The 20,964-nt window shown below is 57.9% G+C and overlaps 1 protein-coding gene across 3 annotated transcripts in view; it reads right to left on the minus strand.

Moving 5' to 3' along the window:
- Window positions 1-2,371: 2,371 nt before the first annotated feature.
- The window catches only part of SMIM41 (small integral membrane protein 41), a gene marked incomplete at its 5' end in the record, with an annotated part of 43,050 nt that continues 24,457 nt past the window's right edge, over window positions 2,372-20,964 (minus strand). The window contains 3 exons of one of the 3 annotated variants that reach the window (XR_013830615.1): window positions 2,372-2,600; window positions 2,692-2,826; window positions 18,968-19,061. Of the gene's footprint in view, window positions 2,601-2,691; window positions 2,827-3,661; window positions 3,746-18,967; window positions 19,062-20,964 lie in introns of those variants that run through there. The other 2 variants (XR_013830616.1, XM_079937998.1) reach the window with 2 other exon arrangements.

Raw genomic sequence — 20,964 nt, forward strand, 5'->3', positions numbered from 1 at the left:
CAAAGCTCAGAAGAGACGGTGGGTAAACCCCATTCCTATTCAGGAAGGGCCTGGGAACTGAGACCAGCTCTCTTACTTATATCATCTTTGTTTTTTATTGTATTAATTTCTGAATTACTACTTATCTTTGTTTTCTATTCTGTTAATTTCTGAATTATGGATTTCTGAATACTAATTTGAATTTCTGAAACTGAATTCATAATATTTATAACATAAAAAATGACCTATCGTTATTTCCTTTCTTCTACTTTCTTTGAATTTATTATTTTTATCAGTTTTTGACTTGTTGAGTTGAATCTTTAGTTTTCCATCTTTCTTCTTTTTCAATATAAGATTGTCTAAAGACCATAAATTTCCTTTTATGTACTATTTTGACTGCTTCATATTAGCATTTTTTATTAGCATTTAGTTAAAACGGTTTTATTCTTTGACTCATAAGCTGTTTAGAAAGCTCCCCACACGAGGGTCACGTATTTCACGTTTACTGAGCACATACTTGGTCTGTGTCTGGCCCTGCTCTGCATGCTTAGGGAGACATTAAATCCAGCCAGCATTTATCTCTGTATCCTGGCCTCCCTAATCCTCTACTTTAGCCATGCTTCCATTGCCTACTTTTGTGCCTTTTATCCTCTAAACTCCTTGTGGGCAGGGATTGCACCCCATTACGTCCCCAGGGCCTTGCACAGTGCCTGACCCGTAGCAGGTTTTCAATAAAAGTAAAATTAATGAAAGAATGAATGAATGATGTACCTCCCCAACCGAGGTCTCCTAGCCTAAAAGTCCCATGAAGGGAAGGGCACATCTCCTCAGCCTTTGTGTCCCTGGTGCAAATGTAATGCCTGGCAAGTTGAGTGAGCACAGTTAGTGCACAAAGACAGAGAGAGAAGGGAGAGGGATAAAGAGAGAGAAAGAGGAGGAGGAGTGCAGAGAGGGAGGGAGGGACAGAGGGGAGGGAAATAATGACTTCCCTACCCAAACGAGGACAATCTCCTGCCCCGCTCCTGCCAGCGGAGGATCCTGCTGAGTTGCCAGGAAGGCTGGAGTCTGACTCCCCCTCCTCGTGCAAGCTCCCTCCTTCCTCCTCCTTCCCACTCCCGGCTCCAGAGTGATTCAGTGAACACCTAGCCAAGGGCACAACCCCTGGGGCTTCCCTGGTGGCGCAGTGGTTGAGAGTCCGCCTGCCGATGCAGGGGACACGGGTTCGTGCCCCCGTCCGGGAAGATCCCACATGCCGCAGAGCGGCTGGGCCCGTGAGCCATGGCCGCTGAGCCTGCGCGTCCGGAGACTGTGCTCCCTAACGGGAGAGGCCACAACAGTGACAGGCCTGCGTACCACAAAAAAAAAAAAAAAAAAAAAAAGGGCACAACCCCTGCTCTGAGTACAACAACAAAAATAAGCCCCTACCTGGGCTTGGCTCCTTGGTCTCTGGTCCTCCCAACTACCTGTGAGATGGGCTGGACAGGTATCATTAGCAGAGGCCCAGAGAAGCCTAGCACTGTAACTTTGGTCACCCAGAAGATAAGAGGCAGCATGTTGGTTCCCTGGAACCATTTTTCACCTGTAGACTACCTGCCACAGGGACAGTAAAATGGCCAAGCCCGGGAGTTGGTGAAGTGCAGACTGAAGGTCCCCATCTTCAAACACAAAAGGTGCTGGGGCTGAGTAGGTACCCAACAGCTGGTGCCCAGCCTGAGCCCCCAGGCACAGTGTGGAAGATCAGGGCTCAGGGGTCTTGGGCCAAGACTAAGTCAGTGCCCTGGTAGTCGCAGAGAGATCTTCCTCTAAGGGGCTCCCGGGACCAGGGCCTAAGGCAGGCCCTGTGTGCTGGGAGCTGACTACACGACCTCCCTTCCTGCCTCTTCTGGTCTATGTAGGCCTGAGGAAAAACAGCTGGAGGGGAGGCAGTCCCTGTGTTTGGGAAGCTCCAGAGGCTGATGGGGGGAAACAGAAACAGAGAGACGGAACCAGAGATACCCGGGCAGAGCTCAAGACCTCAGCACTGGGGCCTGCAGAGCAGCTGGGGGACTTAGTCAAAGAGGGCTTCCTGGAGGAGGGGAGGGAGGCGGCTTGGGAGGAAGGGTTGTCTGGTCTGGCAAAGAAGAAGGCAGTGGGAATGGCCTGGGGGCGGGAGTGGAGCAGGCTGCCAGTACCAGGCTGAGCAGAGGAATGAGGAAAACTATGGGGGCACGGGTCATAACGTGGGGTAACCCCTGAAACCCCCACCAGGAGATAAGCCAACAGGGGCAGGCACTGTGCCTTATTCAACTGTGCGTCCCAGCGCCCAGTAGGGTGCCAAGCACACAGTCAGCGCTTACTAAATGCTGAATAAATGAATGACGGCGAGAACGGCAGGTGACTGCAGCTACCGAGGGATGCAAGATTTACTCGTGAAGGACTTTCCGAGCACCCGCTATATGCTGTGCCCTGTGCTAGGTACAGCAGGGAGGAATGGGGTAAAATGGGGTCCTTGCCCTCAAGGGGCTTCTGGCTTCTGGCCAGGATCCAACTCGTGGTCCCCTGTCATGGGGAATCCTCTGTTGTGGCCGACCACGTGACTGATCCCCGTGGGACCTCGGGCAACGCTGGAGTTGTTTCTTCATCTGCAAAATAAAGGAGTAGATGAGTACTGCTACAGATCCCTCAGGGTCAGCACCTTGATGGTCCCCTTCTGCTCACCCGCTGCACACTCACCTCAGTTCCCTGGGCAACACGCCCTCCTTGGAGGCCGCAGTCAGAGGAATTGAGAAGCGGCCAGCAGAGCAAATCCTGGTTCAGGCTGTGTGGTCTTGGGCAAGCTCTGGGAGACAGAGTACCTGTCTCGTAGATCTGGTGTGAAGAGATGATGCATGATAAAAGAACTTAGCGCTGTGCCTGGTACATGCTAAACGCTTAAAAATAACAATATAGCAAATATGCTAACTGTGGGAGCCTTTCCCCTTATCCCAATGGAGTTGGAACTTGGCCAGGAGTGGTTAGGCAAGATCTGCCCAGCCTCCCTCGCATCTCCCTCCCCCCAAACCCGCAAGGAGAGGCCAGGGGCTCAGAGATGTGTTGGAGGGCGGCTGAGGATTAGACGAGGGAAGGGAAGGGGAGGGGCCCAACCGTCCCGCTCCCGGCAGAAGCTGACCGGCCACATTCCGCTAGGGAAAGGTCAGCGCCCGCCCGACTTGCGCGCACCTCGGCAACCACTGCCCTCTGCCGGCCGCGGCGAGACCAGCACGTCTTAGGAACCTGAGCCTGCAGAGGCTTCCGCTCCCCTGGGGAGGGTGAGGCGGGAAGCAGGGAGGGGGTATGCGGTTCCCAGCGCTGAATCCATAACCCAGATCCCCGCACATTTAGCGCAAATCTCAGGCCTCAATGCTCAGAGGCTCCCGGGGCTGAGCCCTCAATCTGGGGCCACAGACTAAGCCATCTCCTCTCCCCACCACCACGCCCCCATCATCGCGCGCCCCGCAGGGGCAGGCTCAGCACCTTCCACAGAGAGGCTGCCACAGCCCGCAGGCCTCAGAGACCCTGATCCCACCTGGAATACTCAGCCCCCAGGTGTGGCACCTTCTCATTTGTCAACCCAACATCACCTCCTCAGAGAGGCCTGCCCATGTGAAAGAGCCCTCACCCCCACTACCTGCACACTGCTTGTTATTTTCTATTTCATGGTTACCCTGTGCTGTGTTCTTCAGAGCATTTAGCGCAAGCTGCTTTGTCTGTCGGTTTTCCCTTCTTTAATGTATCAGCTGGGATCTGGTCAGGAAAAGAGAAACCAGGCTAGGCATTTCAAACAGAGAGGATTCAACGCAAGGAACTGAAAGTGTGGGTATTGAAGGTGTAAAGAACAAAGGAGGAAAGCAGAGGTATTCTAGAAATCAGTAAACACTGAGGCGACATCATCCCTAGGGCTGAAAAGGCGGCCTTACCCAAACCCAGGAGTCCCCAGGGGGCTGGTTCTTGCACGTGGGGCAGGGAATGGATGGGTAAAACATTTTCCTTCTACTGGGAACAGTTGGGACTTAAAGACCGGGTGATTATTCTGACGAGATGGCCAAGGCCCATGTGGGCTTCCAGAAGGTGTACTGCACGTGCGTCCTGGTGGAGAATGTGTAACCCCTGCGAACCCCCGCTGGAACCCTCTGTTCAGAAACACAAACATCTCCCAAGAATAAACAAGTGAGACGACATCAAACTGAAAAGTTTCTGCACAGCAAAGGAAACCATCAACGAAATGAAAAGGCAACCTACGGAATGGGAGAAAATATTTGCAAATCATATCCTTGTTAAGGGGTTAATATCCAAACTATGTAAAGAACACATATAACTCAATAGCAAATAGCAATAATAACTAATAATGACCTACTGTATAGCACAGGGAACTCTACTCTGTACTGGCCTATAAGGGAAAAGAAAAAGTGTGGATATATGTATATGTATAACAGATTCACTTTGCTGTACACCTGAAACTAACACAACATTGTAAATCAACTATACCCCAATAAAACGTTTTAAAACTAGCAAATAACAATAATCATCATCATCCAATTTAAAAGTGAGCATTGGAACTGAGTAGACATTTTTCCAAAGAAGACATATAGACAGCCAACAGGCACATGAAAAGATGCTCAACGTCACTCATCATCACGGAAATGCAAATCAAAACCACAATGCGATATCATCTCACACCTGTCTGAATGGCTGTCATCAGAAAGACAAGAGGTAACAAGTGTTGGCGAGGGTGTGGAGAAAAGGGAAACTTGTGCACTGCTGGTGGGAATGTAAATTGGTGCAGCCACAATTGGTGTAAATTGGTGGAAAACAGTATGGAAGTTCCTCCAAAAGTTAAAAATAGAACTACCCTATGATCCACTTCTGGGTATTTATCTGAAGGAAACAAAATCACTATCGTGAAGAGATATCTGCAGTCCCATCTTTATTGCAGCCAAGATATGGAAATAACCTAAGTATCCAACTATGGCTGCGTGGATAAAGTTGTGGTATATACACTACTTAGCCATAAAAAGAAGGAAATCTTGCCATTTGCGACGACATGGATGGACCTTGAGGATATTATGCTAAGTGAAAGAAGTCAGCAGAGAAAGGCAAATACTGTATGATCTCACTTACACGAGGAATCCAAGAAAACCAGACTTCCAGAAACAGAGAACAGATTGGTGGTTGTTGGAGATGGGGCGGGTAGTTGAGGAAAAAGGAAAGAGAGAAAGAAAGAAAGAAAAAAAAGAAAGGGAGAGAGAGAGAGAAAGAAAGAAAGGGAAAAAGAAAGGGAGGAAGTGGGGAGGAATGAGAGAGAGAGAAGCAACACCTCCCCCACTTTGATTGGTATATTTTTGTACGATAATAATTTTTTTCAAAGGGAGAAACCTGCCTCTCCCTCTCCCAACTAAGGCACAAGAGTTTGGTGGATATTACCGTAGCCACTCAACTTCTGTCCCAAAGAGAGCAAGAAAGAACCAGAACACTCCTGCCATCTCCTCCTCCCCGCCCCCAGGCCTCCAGCCCTTGACAGGTTTACGGCAGCTGCGGCCCAGCTGAGGCCTAAAAGTCAGGGACCCCCCTGTCATCAGCCCCCATCACCAAGGGATGCGTGCCACTCAGAGCCAGCACTCAGCATTCACTTGACAAATATTTATGGACGCCTACAGTTCACCAGGCATGTTGCAGGCTCTGGGGAGCACGAACAAATGTGCCCAAACCCCTGCTCACATGGAGTTTACATTCTCATGGGGAGAGACAGATGAGAAAGAAACATGTTATAAAAGATACAGTTGGCCAGATGGCAATAATAAATGGTATGGAGAAAACTTAGGTCGCAGTGTGCATAGGGAATATTGGGGGTGGGGGGAGTCATAGGAGGTCAGGGAAAGCCTCACTGAGAAGGAGACATTTCATCAAAGCCCAGACAGGGGTGAAGCAGAGAGCCACATGGACGCTTGGGGAAGAGCATTCTAGCAGAGGAAACAGCAAGGGCAAAGGCCCTGAGGCAGGACCCTGCCTGGCACATTTGAGGACCTGCAAGGAGGCCAGTGTAGCAGCAGCAGTGGAGGGACAAGGCGGAGAATGGGAGGAGACTGGTCAAGCTGGGGGCCAGGCTGTGCCCGGCCTCGTGGGCATTACTGGACTCCAGCTTCAACTGAGTGAGACGGAGTGTTCGGGATGGAGAGTCAGATCCTGACTCCTGTGTTAAGAGGCAGAGGACCAGAGCAGAACAGTTAAATCTGGAATTTTCCCAGCCCAGTATTTGACAAGAAATAAGAGAGAGAAAGAGCCTTCTCTGCCAGCCTTTCCTTTACCCCGTAATTTCCATTTTGGAGAATCAAAGGACAAGCCGTAGGACACCTGCCCCCATTAGAACCTAAGCTCCTGGAGGCAGGTGCCACCTTGTGTGACGTGCTCATCACTGCACCCAGAGGGTCTCACAAAAGGGCCTGGCATTCAGCGGGTGCTCATTAAAGATCTGGGGAAGAAATGTGCAGACGTACCGTGAGGGAACCTCCGGAAACTTGTAATAGGCTCCACGGCCAAGGTGTGTGTCAAGGACGGTGCTGGGCACCCAGCCGACATCGCCCCCTTTTCAGGAGAGCTTGAGTGCCTTGCCCAGGGTCACCCGGAGGCCGAACAGGAATCAGTCGGCAAATCTGCCTGACTGCAGGGCCCTCGCCCCCTTCTCACTGCCACAGAGGCCCAGCACACCCTGTCAGGCCAGTGGGTCACGCCCAGCTCCCTCTGGCTCGCCCAGGGCCTTCGAACACCAGCCCAGAAGGCTCCAGAGGGGGAGGGGGCGTCCCTTTGCCTGTCCCTCTGAGGGTCTGTGAGTCTATGGGTGGGGGGGTGGGAGTCTGACCCTCCGTGGAGAGGGTGTATTTCTGTCCCACTGGGAATCTGGCCCTCCTGGCGCAAGGTCGGTCCTCCGGATCCCACCTCCACCCGCCCTGCTGGTGGGACTGTACCTGTGTTTCACCCCCGCCCGGCCGCTTCCCATCCCGGCGGACCTGTCTCGCATCTCCATCCGCGGGCCCCGAGCGCCCCCAGCCGACCGCTGCTCCGCCTGCACGTCCACGGCCAGCAGGAGCCCGAGGGTGTCGGTGCAAAGGGGCGGTGCAATGGGAAGTTCCCCGACACCCAGGAACCACAGGGGAGTCCCATCTTGGATTGAGGGGGGATTGCCTGCCACACACAGTAAGGGGACAGGGCACAAACCTCACAGATGCATCCTCCCGGCCCTGGGACTCTCCTGCAGGCTCCCGGGAGCATTTTCCGGGGTATTGGGGGTCTGGGCCTTGAGAGAGGTGGATAGAGAACGCCAGGGGGTGGGGCAGGACCGAGGCTCCCGGCTCCAGACCGCAGAGGGTCCTCTGCCCCTGCCTGGGACTGAAGAAAACCCAGGCTGACCCCCACCCCCAGGCTTAATCGCTCTTATCCCCTGCGTCTTCCTCTTGTCCAACCCCTTGCCAATCCTATCCCCCCCCAAAACGGCTTTCCTTCCAAATTCTCAGAAGTCCCAGCGCCATCAACAAGGCCGTCGCACAGCCCATCTTGGCACTGAGTCAGGAGCTTGAGAAGGGGACAGGAGGTGGGTGAGCAGCAGGGCAAGGTCAGCCTTTGGAGAGGACGACATACGCACAGGCTCACAGCGGTGTGCACACGTGAACGCATGTACACAGCATGTGCACGTGGGTACTTATGTGAGTCACATGCTCACACACGAGCGTTGCACGCACACCTCCATGCCTGGGCCCAGGTATCCACACCTACAAGCAGGCGTCCTTAGATAAACACAGACTGATACAGGTCTGCCATCGAAGCCCACAACTGCACACTTGGGTACACACACAGCCCTCAGTCGATACTCATGTGCACACACGTCTACACGTGCCTGGAGGAGAACCAGACTCTGGAGACAGAAAGGCCTCAGTTTGCACTCTGGCTTGGCTTCCCGCTCTCTTGCTCTGTGATCTTTTGTGTGTGCAGCTTTTCAAAGCCTCAGTATCTCTGTCCATAAAGTGGGTAATAAGGGTGCCTGTCTATCGGGTTGTAAGGGTTAAAGGAGCTAATGAATGCATCAGGCCCGACACGTAGTAAGCGCTCAGCAGTGGCAGCAGACAGACCCCCATCCTCGGGCCTGCGTGTGACGGTGACTATAGGGTAACCAGAAGGGTTCCCATCTAGGGATTGAGGCAAGGAGGCCCCCAGCACAGGCACATACGCGTGCACACACGCGGGGCTGCTCTGTGTTCCTGCTGTTTGTGCGGGCTGCCTAGCGACGAGCTGTGCCGAGGAGGGCGTGGGCCCACACGGGAGCCTGGCCCTCCCACCCCAGCCTGTTGGGACAGGGCCTGCCCAGGATTCATTCCTGCATTCCTGCTGCCTTCCCTCTTCCTCTTGGCCACAGACAGTTGGGGTACAAAATGGAGGATTTAGGGAGCCAGTCACCCTCCAACCCACCATAGGCTTTGCCCTGCCCACAGTGAGTTAGGGGTGCTGCAGGGGCCCTCCCTGACACAGAGGGAGCCTGGGGTCCCCCTTGGGGCTCTCCAGCTTGCCTGACACCCCCTCTCCATCTCCTCACAAGCCCAAGGCTGCTGAGACTATACCCCTGGTGGGGTGAGAGGTGGCAGGCCCTGCCCCCCCCCACACACACATGCCCCCCCCTTGGCCTCCTGGGAAAAGGAAGCTGGCCAGTATCCCTGTGAGCTCCTTTCCCAAGGACTCTAAGTCCCCTCACAAAACCCTGCCCCCCAGGCCACTCCCATGGCCACCCTAGTGCCCGGGGCTGGTAGGGAGAGGAGCTCCGTCACCTGGGTCCAGAGCAGAGAACAAGCTGGGCTCATAGGCCGGCTCTGCAGACCACACAGCAGGTCACCCCTTGAAAGTGTGCCTTTCCATCGCCAAGCCCCCAAACTCTCAGGCCCCAAAGGGATGACTGGGACTCTTCCCCTTGCCTGTCTTCACCCCCAGGTGGGCGGGGAGAACCTGGCAGGAACCACTGCCACACTCCATACAGTGACAGTGGCGTACATGCTGCCATGCTGCAGACAGTAAGAGCCCCTTTCTTTGGTAAACTGGCCCAAAGGTAGCGGGTGCCACCCAGCCAGGCCCTTCCCCTTCCAGGTCCCTTCAAAACAGGTCAGGGCACCTCACACCTCAGGTGCACAGGCATCCCAGGGGTGACACCCAGCCGCAGAAGTGTAGCCAACCACCTTATTTTACAGATGGAGAGACTGAGGCCCAGAGAGAGGAGGGGCCTTGCCCTAGGCCCGCCGTGGAGCTGGGCCTCCTGACGCCTTGCCACCCTCTTTGGAGACAGCCGGGGCTCTAGCAAATCTCCCACTCGGAGCTTTGCTCTGTGTCCTGGGACTGCCTAACTGGTCGGGTAGAAAGAGAAAGAGGGGATGCACACCCCCAAGTCAGCTGATCTTCTATTGCGAGGAGCAGGCTTCAGGAGGCGTCTTCGCAGGGCCCAGCCTTAGGGCTGACAGGAGTATCAGTGCCCAGACAGGCTCCCTTCTGGAACTCCAGGGGCCTAGAGCATGCCAGAATGAAGCGGTCACTGGTGTGACCACAAACAGGCCTGGGTGTGGAAAGGGGAATCCTGAACATGTTCTGAGACCCATACCCTCTCCACCACTGCGGCCCTGCAGTTGTAAACCCCAAAAAATGTGGAGATAAGAAAACGGAAAAAGAGCGCTGGACTGGGAATTAGGGGCTCTGGGTCTGGTCCTGTTTCTGTCACTAACTCATGGGGGGAAGTTGAGCCTCAGTTTACCCATCTGTCAACTGGCATTGGGATCTGTGCTCTCCCTGCTTCCGCCACCCCACACTGCCAGAGCCGGCCTCTCTGGGATGGGATGGGGTGCAGGCGACCACGAGGCCCCTCCCTGGGGAGTGTTGCCAGTCTGACTGGGGAGGTGGGCAGGGACGTTCTTTAGCACTGTCCCGGGCCACTGTCCATGAGCCTCTCCTATGGTCAGCGCTCACGACAGTACTGGGAGGTCGGGTCATCGCTTTCGTTTACAGATGAGCAAACTGAGGCCAGAGCCGGGACTCCAGCACAGCTCTGGCTGCCTCCAGCAGGACAGGCGGAGGCCACCGGAGAGGGGGGGCCCAGGGCCCTAGCCACCCACCATCAGAGCAGGTGTGTCATGCCGCTGCGGGCAGGGGGGGGTCCCCTGGGCCCAGAAACTCAGGAACTCGGGATCTGTGTCTCCCGCACCGTTCCACGCCCACCCCCACGGCGCCCGACGGGGACAGGACCCGGTGTGGCGCCAGATACCGGGGAGGGGCTCCGAAACCTCTGTTCTCGTGGCGCCAACAACTGGTGTCCGCCCGCCCGCGGGTCGGCGTGTCTGGGCAGGGAGGCGGCTCGGGGCCGCCCGGACCGGACGGGACGCGACGCGGGCGGCGACGCCACATCTGAGCCCCGCCGCCTTCAGGGGCGCCCCGCCCGGGGCAGGGGAGGAGAAGCTTCCCAAAGCCGGTCGGGCCCCGCCCCCTGGCGGCCGCCGCAGGTGGATGCAGGTCAGGGAGAAGGCACCGCCTCTCGGGTCCCACTACCCCGATCAGTCACTCATCAAACACTTCCTGCTGGGGGTCCTGCAGAGGAGAAAGCTAGAGCCTGGTAGAGAGGCCTTGCCTTCTACCGTCTTTGACCTGCCAAGCCTCTCAGCTAGCCCGGCAACACCCCCTAGGCCACACCAGCGACACCCTCTGCACACCCTGCAGCCAGGCTGCAGAAGTGGCCTCCAGTTTCTGGACTCCCCTTGCCCAGAAAGTGGGCAGAGCTGGAGCCCCCTCTTCCTGACTCCGAGCTGCTCACACAGCCTCCAAGCACACCTGTCATGCTACCCTTGATGCCCACCCCTCCTCCTGCCTACAACCCAGCCGGGAATGTCCACCCAGTCTTTGCCTGCCTGCTCTAAGACCCCTCAAATACCAACAGCAAAATGCTTATGTAGCAATTACTATGGGCGAACACTTCTTCCTGCTTTATAAACATCATACATTTAACAAGCCTGCCCAGAACAAATGCTGCACCGCCCCTGCCACACACACACACACACACACACACACACACACACACACACACACACACACACACACACATTTTGTGACTGTCAGGAACTCCATGTTCCCAGGTCTGGGCTCATGTGGCTTTCCTATCCGCCCCCCCGCCCCCCCCCCGCCGCCCACCACTGCCCCGCGCTGGCAGCTGTGCTTCAGAACATTGAGCACTGCCTGTCCTTCCCTCTGCTGAAGCCCCCTCCGCCGCCACTGTGCCCCATCCTCAGGCAGCTCTGTGGGCAGCAGGTGCTGGGGAAGGAACAGAGACTCTAGTCCCAGCCACTATGCACCGCTGTGCGACCCAGGGCGGCACAGGACCCTTTCTACGCCTCAGGTTTCTGAGCTGCAGGAAGAGGTCATTTCTAAGGCCACGTCAGACCCCATACAAATGTGGGGTTTTGTATACAGTAAGTGCTCACTAAATGCATGAACAGCTGTTCACAGATTGTGACCCTGCTCTCAGCCCCCCTTTGAGTCCAGGACCTGGGAGGAACCGTGCCCTCTGCCTCCCACGCCCTGGCCTTCCTGGCTTCTAGAACTTCCTGATAGATCTTGGTCCAGGCCCAGAGGAGTCCATGACAGGAGAGGGTGATGATCTGTGAACAGGCCTGGCAGTCTCCTCTGCCCCCTAACCCTCTTCAGGGCCTGGCACCAGCACACAGGCCAGAAGAGAAAGCTAGTCCAAGTTCACATGTGTTCAGAATCCCCCATTAGAGCTCTATGAGCCAAAGGTCCCCATGGGTTGGACCTACAGGGTCTACCCTGGAGTTTCCCATCTGTAAAATCAGGAAGAGTCAGCTGACCATGGTTTTCAGCATGTACTTGAAGAGCTGCCCTTAACAAGCTCGTAACACTTATTGAGCACCGACTGGTGACAGGCACTGCCCAAGGCATTGGAAAGACAGGCTGCTGTGGGACGCAGAGAAGATGCTGGCAACCAGCTCAGATGCAGAGGCAAGGACAGAACCTGAGGCAGCAGGTTCTCTTCCAGGAGAGGGGAGCACACACAAGGTGTGAAAGGCGAGGGCAAGGCCAGCTGGCTGGGGAGGGGCAAGGAGAAGGGCCTCCCTGTGGGGATTCAGAACGGAGCCTCGGGTTTCCCCAAACCCCACAGGTGGAGGACAGGAGAGAGCATCTGCAGTCCTGACCTCCAACTTACTGTGGCCTAAGCACCGAACAGTCACATCCTCCAGCGGACAGGACAAGAAAAGAGGGGGTTAAACACACAGCAGAAGAGACCAGAGCCAGGCACCAGGCAGAACTTCCTGCTAGAACTGTCTGAATTCCAAACTGGCAAGAGACTGAGGGGTTCCCTGATCCCCAGGGCTTTCAAGAAGGGGTGTCACCAAGGGGCTTCAGGAGGGTCCTTTCTACACCACGGTAGAGGGCTGGGGGAAGACCTCTCAGGGCCGCTCCACGCAGGGGAGGCTGGGAATAGGACAGCAAGGTTCAGCCATTCCCACATGTCTGGCCTTGTTTTCTTCACACGCAGAAGTTACTTCGTCAGCTTCCTGGAAAACCTCTGTGCAATCACTGATGGAGAAGCCCTGCCCCAGGCCTCTCTCTCTCTCTCCCTCCACCCTCTGTTCTGATGCAGGAGCACAGACCCGACCGCTCCCAGCACAGGCTTGGGACCTGGCCCTCACCCTGTCCTCTCCCAGCTGGGCCACCAAGATGCATTCGCCAGCACAAAACCCAATGCACCCCCAGGCCCAGGCCCAGCCATACGGGGAGGGAGTGGGGAGAGCGCACAGCCTGTGCCCAGGAAGTGGGGCAGGGCTGGGGGTCAGCAGTCCCGGGCTCTAGTCCCGGCTCTGGGCCTCAGTTCCGCAAGCTGCACAGTGAGGGGCTGAACTAGATAATATCCAAGGATACTCCCAGCTCCGACTGTTCTAGGACCAACAGGAAGACACACTCCCTTCCTTCACCGCGCCCACAAGGGGGCCAGGGCCAGAGCAGGGGCTGCCTCCAGACTCTGCCCCGACCAAGCTGTGTAACCTCTCTGTTGAACTCACTTGCCAAAGTGTCCTGGCAGAGGGGCTGTTGCTAGGGTCAAATGAGATAATGCTGGAAAACTGCCCTGGGAGCATGGAGTCGGCGCTCCCACCTTTCATCTCCAGGGTGAAATTCCAAGATGGTGCAGCTGGCGCACACAGGATGACCAGCACAGAAAGATACAAAACACAGTGCACTCAAGGGCTGGGGAGAGCATGGCCAGGGGGTAGGCTGGGGGCTTCCAGGGAAGGGCTGCTTCTCAAGGGAGGTGCTGGTCGGGAGCTGGAGATGCGAGCTTTACAGACAGGGAGACGGGTCTAAGGAGGGGGCACCTGCTTCCTCAGGCCGTCTCCTCGCTGGGAATCAGGAAGGCTGAGCCAGACCGCCCCACCTGGAGAACTGACCAGGAGAACTGCCCTGCGACCCCAGCTCCCTTGAACAGAGAGGGCGGCCCTTGCCAAGGGAGCCCAGCAAAGTCTCCTGGGCTTGGAGAAGGGAGCCAGGGCTGTGCGGTGTGGCCTTGGCTGTTAAGAGTCTATAAGTGAAGGGACGCTCCATGGGGCTTAAGATCCTTGGGGGAATTCACGACCCCTAGCCCACCTCCCTCAGTGTGCAGAGGAGGAAACAGACTTGGAAAGGAGAGCTCGCTTAGCCAAGGCCACACAGCAGCGAGCTCCGCCTCTGAGCCCTGACTGCCTTTTCTGCCCGCCAGGAGGGGCGGGCCAGGCCTCCCCGACTCCAGCCGCCCTTACCCGGGTCTGGGGAAGGTGTCAGTGTCTCCATGGAGGCCAGGGGGGCACTGTTGGGCTCAAGGCCAGGACTGGGATACCGCAGAAGCCAGCTTCTTCCTGAGAAGGGCGGGGAGGCCCGGAAGCAGGGAGGTAGCCTGGCCCCCACCTGGCAGACAGCATTTGTTACCTTGTAAGGTACTTTCTCTTCTCCCTCAAACAGCTTCTGACCGAACTAGGTGGGGCTGTGGGTGGAGGAGGTGAGGCTTGTTCTTGGAGCCGTGCCTACTCACCCACCCAAGGACACCTGAATAGCCCTCCCTGGGAGCAGCAGGGTCCCAAGCGGCCCCCTGGCCTGTCAGAGAGCCAGACAGCATACAGGCACGTCTGAGGACCCAAGCCTGGCCTGGGAACCACGATCCCTAGGTTCCCACCCTCGCCCCTCCGGGGGTGGGGGGGGGGTGTCTACCTGCGCTTAACCTGCGCTGCTTCCCCCTCACCTCTGACTTACAGCCAGTCTGGCTCTCCTGCTCTCTCGCACTCACACCCAGACACACACACAGAACCTGCAGGGGGAGGTGGGGGGCAGGAGGCGGGAGGTTGGTGGCTGTGTGGGAACCGTACTTTCTATCCCTCCCTGAGGGCAGTGAGGCCTGGTTCCCCAAGGAGGGAGCTGCCCATCAGGGGCCCAGGGCCTCCTGCCTCTTGCCCAGAGGAAGCAGGCTGGGCACGGCCCGGGAGTCCAGCAGGGCCATGTCTGTCTCCATCTTCGGAGGCATGGAGGGATGCAGGACCCAGGGCCGGTGGCTGGGAGGGGCAACAGGGCTGCTCACTCACCGGGCCCTGTGGGGCCCCTGCCTGACTCTGAGTGAGGAGTGGTGTCCGGGGGTCCCAGTGACAAACTGGACGAAAGTGGAGGACCGGGACCAGGCCCCCATCACTGATGTCCCACACCTGGCACAGGGCAGGCCCCACTGATCACCCGATGAGGGGCCTTAAGGCCGGCTGGCCTCTCACTAGCTCTGTGACTTTGGGCATCTATGAGCCTCTCTAATCCCCGGTTTTGTCTCTGTAACGTGGGAGTGATGGTTTCCTCCTCCCGGAGTTGTTTTAAGGGCCCGCTGGGCTGACGGTTTGGGTAGTACCACATGATGGCCTGCCAATGGCCTTTACTGGGCAGCTGAGGAAGGGTCAGTGTGCTCCCCAGGGTCTCTGGCTGTGTCTGCGGACACCAAACCACTTCAGCCCCTCCAGGCCCTAACCGGACGGAGCCCCAGGGCTACAGGGCACTTGGTCACTGAGGAGCACCTCAGGAGGGGCTCACAGCACCACCGGGGAGAAAGCACTGAGGACAGGGCCCATGCCAGGCAGGGCCCTCCGCCCCCCAGGTCGGCATGTCCTGGCCCCAGTGCCATCTGTGTGTCCGAAGTGCCACCAGGCCCGCTGGGCCACACCCTGGTGACTCAGGGCTATGGCATGGACCCTACCCAGCCAGTGCGAGAACAAAGCCACCAGCTCAGAGCCTCGGCATCCAGGATGAGTCACACGCAAACACACCCAGCCAGGTACCCACATGCCTCCCAGCTGGCCCCACCCCAAGGGATCTGCAGTGGAGAGCAGAGGCAGCCTCTCCCGCTGATGAGGGAGGGAGGGGGCTTGGGGTCAGGGGGTAGGGTTAGGGGCATGCCTGGGTGCAGCTGACTGACAGACAGACAGGCCTCGGGTCTAGACCAGGACCATCAGCCCACCTCTGGGCCCCCAGACTTCACTCACCCCAGGCAGCAGACTCACAGGCCTGACCCTGGGATCCCAAGTCTGGCCCTGAAATGTGTGGGAACTGTGACAAGGTGAGACGGCCAGGCCTTCCAACTATCACTCTGGTTAAGGCCAGGTGAGGAGTGGTTTCCCCACCTTAGCCTGGGAGTCAGGGTGGTCAGGAAAGGGGCCAGGGCTCACCCTGATAAGACCCTCCATCTCCCCGACCACCAGTGGCTCAAAGAAGGAACAGAGGTTCCCAGACAAGTGTCCAGAGTGAGGGAAGACGCCCAGGCAGGAGGGCAGGGAGCAGGTGGGTGGCCTTCACGGGCAGGGAGGAGCCCCAAACCCCAGGCCAGCCCAGTGTGGCATGGGGCCCCTGCTTCAGCTAATACCCAGGCCCTAGAGAGTCTGGGGCTCAGGTGCAGAATGCCACCTCCTTGGGCCCCCGCCCGAGCACAGACGGTGGAGGAGGTCCTGCCACCACCTGGAGTCTCCAGCCGAGGCCTTAGCCGAGCGCAGTTCACCAGAAAGGGAGAGGAGAGACCCAGCAGGACACCACAGGGCAGACAACCAAATCCCTAAAACCCTCAACCAGCTGCGGCCATGCCCGACCCCAACGCAGCCCAAAGTAACCCCAAACTGTGCGCGACGCTCACCCGGGCTTGCCCCACCCCCACCCTGGACCCATGGCCGGATTGACACTGCGCTTACCCCAACCCTAAGGCCAAGTGTGACCCGCACCCAACCTTACCCCCAATCAACTTCACTCCAAACCTGGGTGCTTCCCTATGCCCAAAACTTACCCCCTTTGCAAAACTCAGCCCTAAAGCAATCCCATCCCAAACCCCGGCTCTGACCTGCACCCACTCTCAGACTTTTGCCCGAAATTCCAATGTCAGCCCAACTGCAGCCCCAAACCTACCACATTCCTCCAAACTCTGCCTTCCCAGGCCCTCCCTTAATCCCAGTAGCACCCCACGCCCTGTCTCTACTCTCACCACCGACCCTACCCCAAGATCCCCAAACCCCAAGCTCTCCACAAGCCCACTTCCACCCCACCCGCCCCCATTAAGCCCACCCTGTGTCCATTTTCTGACAATCAGAGACCCCTGCTGAGCCCTGGAGTGTCAGGTGGGGCATACATCCAGGGTAGTGGGTCAGGTCCCACATGCCCAGGCTGGGAGTCGAGGTAAAAGGGCAGGGGCTGTGGACAGGACGTGCCCCCAGTAAGAACGGCAAGCACTCTGCCAGTACCGTGAGCCCTGCACCCAGTGGCCCCATGTGAGGACTTGTGTGGGGTGGGGAGGGCGTCATTCAGACTCTGGGCCTGCCCTAGCACGCCTGTCCTCCCAGCTGAAGTGGGGGCTCTGCTCAGAGCAGTCCAAGGGCTCACTGTGCCCACCCGGCCCAGAAACCCGCCGCAGTACAGCCCCCAGCCCACTCCTCTACCCCAGACCCTGGGGTACCCACACCTCGGGGAAGGGAGTCAAACCCAGGCCCCTGAGACTTGTGCCAGCACCCCTACCCCCTGTCCCTGGTCTATAGGCCCAGTAGGCTGAGTTCGAGGCCCTCCCTCTGCAGTCGGGGGGAGAGGGAGCAGGGATGCCTGGCTGGTATCAGCCGCCACCTCCTGCCCCCAGGCCCAGGCCGCATTCCCAGCAAGCCAGGACCTGCCACCCGGTAAACAAGCGCGCTCAGCACCTCCCAGACTCCAAGGTCACTGCTGCGGCCAGATGAGGTCTCTCCCTCAGCTCCAGCCTGAGGCCTGCATGCTGCAGTTCCTGTCACGAGACTCCCCAGGACTCCTCTCAAGCAGGCCCAAGCACCCCGAACCCCTCAGGCCGCCACAGCCTTCTCTCACCCACTCAGCCCTGCACCCCAGAGACCCTGCACCCATGGTGGCAGCATGATCCTGAGTGGGTCCTTTCCTTAGCCTGCCACTCCCTGTCAGAAGACCTGGCCCTGAGTGGGCCCGTCAGGAGCTGCGGCTCCACGTCCCCCACCACAGTGGGCAAGGGAGACCCTGAGAGGTCGTAAGGCATCACACCTCACCTAGGAGGGTTAGGGGGTAAATTCCTTGCCCCACGTCAGGCCTCAGCCGGTCCAGGGCTCGCTCCAGAAGCCTGGATGAGCGTGCGGGGCCTCTGGAAGCAGTGGGAGCTAGAAGACGCAGGGGACTCAGGGATGGGGAAGGCAGGACCAGGCCCCCCGGGACAGGGCCTCCCCAGACCTCGGCCCTGGAAGCTCTTGCAGTCATCCAACCTGATTCCCTATAACGCAGTCCAAGGGGAGAAGGAGCTTCTCCTCCTCTCCGTCCCTCCGAGCACCAGCCAGGTCTGGACCCAGGCGCCTCTGGCCTGGCGCCCACTCTTTCCCACCCCTGCTGCTCTCACTGGCTCTGACCCTGCCCTTCCCGTGCTCAGCAGAGGAACCCAGCCCTCCCTCGCCTGGGGGTCCGGGCTACCCAGAGTCTCCCCACAGCTCCCCTGCTGCCCGTGGAATTCACGCCAGGACTCCCACAGAGTGTCAACCCACCCATCCCAGCAACCAGACCCTTGCTGCTCTCCACCTGCCCCTGCCCGGGCCACGCTGGCCCCTTTCGCTCTCCAGAGAGGCCATGCGGTGTCAGCCTCCTGGCTTTGCTCAGCTGCCCCACAGCCTGGAGAGCCCCCCCCCCACTTCCAGACAGGAAGCAAACCCTATCTGTCCCTCAAGCACCAGCTCAAAGGCAGCCAGGACTCGTCTCAAGCAGGCCCATCTCCTGCCTGCCGCGCCAGGGACAGAAAGCTGTGGCCGGATGGTCTGTGCCCTTGGGAAGCAGGAGATCAGGGGTGGCAAAGACCCAGCACAAAGCTGCAGGACAGGGGAGGTGGACGTGCCCTCAGAGACTGAGCACAGTGGTCTGGGCCTGGGCTTCCCCGAAGGGGACTCCTCTTGGAGGAGATGGGGCTGTGATTTCATGGTGGTCTTGTCTGACACCTCCATCCCTCCCCACCCGGCTTCAGGCCACTGGGTGGCAGCTGGGGGCTAGCGCTTCCCACCTGGAGCTCCAGTTGTCACGACAGTTTTGTGACATTGATGTTACTGTCCCCATTTTACTTACTGGGACACTGAGGCTACAACAAGGTAAGGGACTGCCTACGTGGCAGAGTGGGAATTAGATCTCAAAGCCCACCCTCCAAAGAACTAAAGACTTGCCACAAGTGGGTGTGAGTAGGGTCCCCGGGGGAAGGGCCAGGAGGGTGGCAGAGCCGAGGCCAGACTTTCACCTAAATCGTTGAAACCCGACAGCGGGGTCCCCGGGCCTGGGGGAGCAGCCAGTACCCCAGGGCACCTCCACAGCCCGTAAGCGACTGATGCCCCGCCCCACCCCTCACATTCCAAGTGTCAACCCAGCACCGCGGAACGCACCCACGCACCTCAAACCCGCCCCCGCTTCCGCCCCCACTGTCCACATGCAGACCAACCAGACCGGCCGCACCAGCCCCGTCGCCACCGAGAGAGGCTCCAGCGTCTCCCCGCCCCCACTCGGAGCCGGCGTGAAAATATTCCGTGGCGCACTAGCGCCCCCAGCTGACCATTGTGGGACAGGCAGGGCACAGGGACCCAATCCAGGCACCAGGCCAGAAGGAGGAGTCCTGCGTGCCCCAGGATCCCTGCCCGCCCACCATTCCTCGACCTCGCTGAGCGCCCAGGGTCAAGTCGGAGGGGGTGAGCAAGGAGCAGAGAAGAGGAAAGGGCGGGCCTGGGGACCGCATTAGCACAAACATGGAGGGGAGAACAGCAGGGCCTGAGGCTGATGGGTGGGTGGAGTGTGGGTTTCTGCCTTGGACTTGGTGATGAATCAGGGCCGGGGTGGAGAAGGGAGAGTCGAATGGGCCTCCCGGATTTCTGGCACCGGCTGGATGATGGTCAGAGCTACAGGTGAGAACAGGTCTGGGACAGTGGCTGAAGGACTTGTCTCGGTCTTGTAGGCCTTGAGAGACCTGAGCGCCATCCTGTGGAGACCAGCAGGAGGTGGTCTGGAGAGTCCGTGGACATGGCAGGGAGGCAGGGACATTCATTACAGCGCTGGTCCCCTCTCTGGCTTCTGACCCATCCTTGGGCAAGTCTCTCAATGGGCTTGGTGTGGATTAGCTGCTCCTAGGGTCCCTTCCTGTTCTTGTACTTGTCATTACCTGCCCAGCCTCCCTCTGCCTGGGCCTCAGTCCCCTGCAAAGCCCTCCTAAGAACACACTGAGGACACAGATAGTATTAACTCCGTTTATTGAGCACTTACTAAGTGCTAGGCACTGCGCTAGGTGGCCTCACCAGCCTGGGGGGGAAAACTGGCCACTTTGACATCAGTGCCCAAATCAGAGGGGCTCCTGGGCCCCACCCATGTGGTCCCCAAGGTACTTCCAGGGCCCCCAGGGATGCTGCCTTCCCCACAGACAGGCACATGTAAAGGCACCCTGCCTCAGTGGCCAGTGTCATCCGTGAGAACGCTGCTCTGGAGAGCTCTCCGTCCCCCACCCGTGGGCCGCTGAGTCTCAGACCTCAGAGCCTTACGTGGGTCTGCGGCAGGGTGCTGAGGACGAATAATTGGGGGCGGGAGGCAACGCTTCCCTCTCTAACCATCACACTTCCCAGGCCTCAAGGTCACACTGTTTAGGCCCAGAACCTCAGAGGCCTTCAAAAAAATGAGGCTCCAGGCTTCCCTGCTGGTGCAGTGGTTAAGAATCCGCCTGCCGATGCAGGGAACACGGGTTCGATCCCTGGTCCGGGAAGATCCCACGTGCCACGGAACAACTAAGCCCGTGAGCCACAACTACTGAGCCTGCGCTCTAGAGCCCGTGTGCCATAACTACTGAGCCGGCGTGCCGCAACTACTAAAGCCCACACCCCTAGAGCCCAGGTTCCGCAACAAAAGAAGCCCCCGCAATGAGAAGCCCCTGCACCGCAACCAAGAGTAGCCCCCGCTCGCCGCAACTAGAGAAAAGCCCGCGCTCAGCAACAAAAACCCAACGCGGCCAAAAAAAAAAAAAAAAAAAAAACGAGGCTCCTTCATCCCCTGGTGCCAATCCCCTGAACCCCTCTCTCTGAAGGGACCCCACAGCAGCCCTCCAGGCTGGTGCGACTGGCCCTGAGCCTGCTCCATCCACTGTCTCCCTCCCCCCTCTCTTGCCAGACACCTCGTACACAGACCTCCATCCTCTTGCCAGCCCAGACACCAAATACACCCTATACTATCATTACTATGCCCTATACTGTACCATGTCCTCTATGCTATACTATATTCTATATTATTCCTATCATAGTAGGAGGTGGAGACTGAGGGTCAGAGAGGTTAAATTATCCGCCCAGGGTCAGACAGATAGATTGCAACAGAGGCACATCCCACCCCGACCACTCAGGGTAATGCCTGGCATAGTAC

Source organism: Stenella coeruleoalba, assembly GCF_951394435.1.
Source record: "Stenella coeruleoalba genome assembly, chromosome: 11".
Taxonomy (NCBI): Eukaryota; Metazoa; Chordata; class Mammalia; order Artiodactyla; family Delphinidae; genus Stenella; species Stenella coeruleoalba.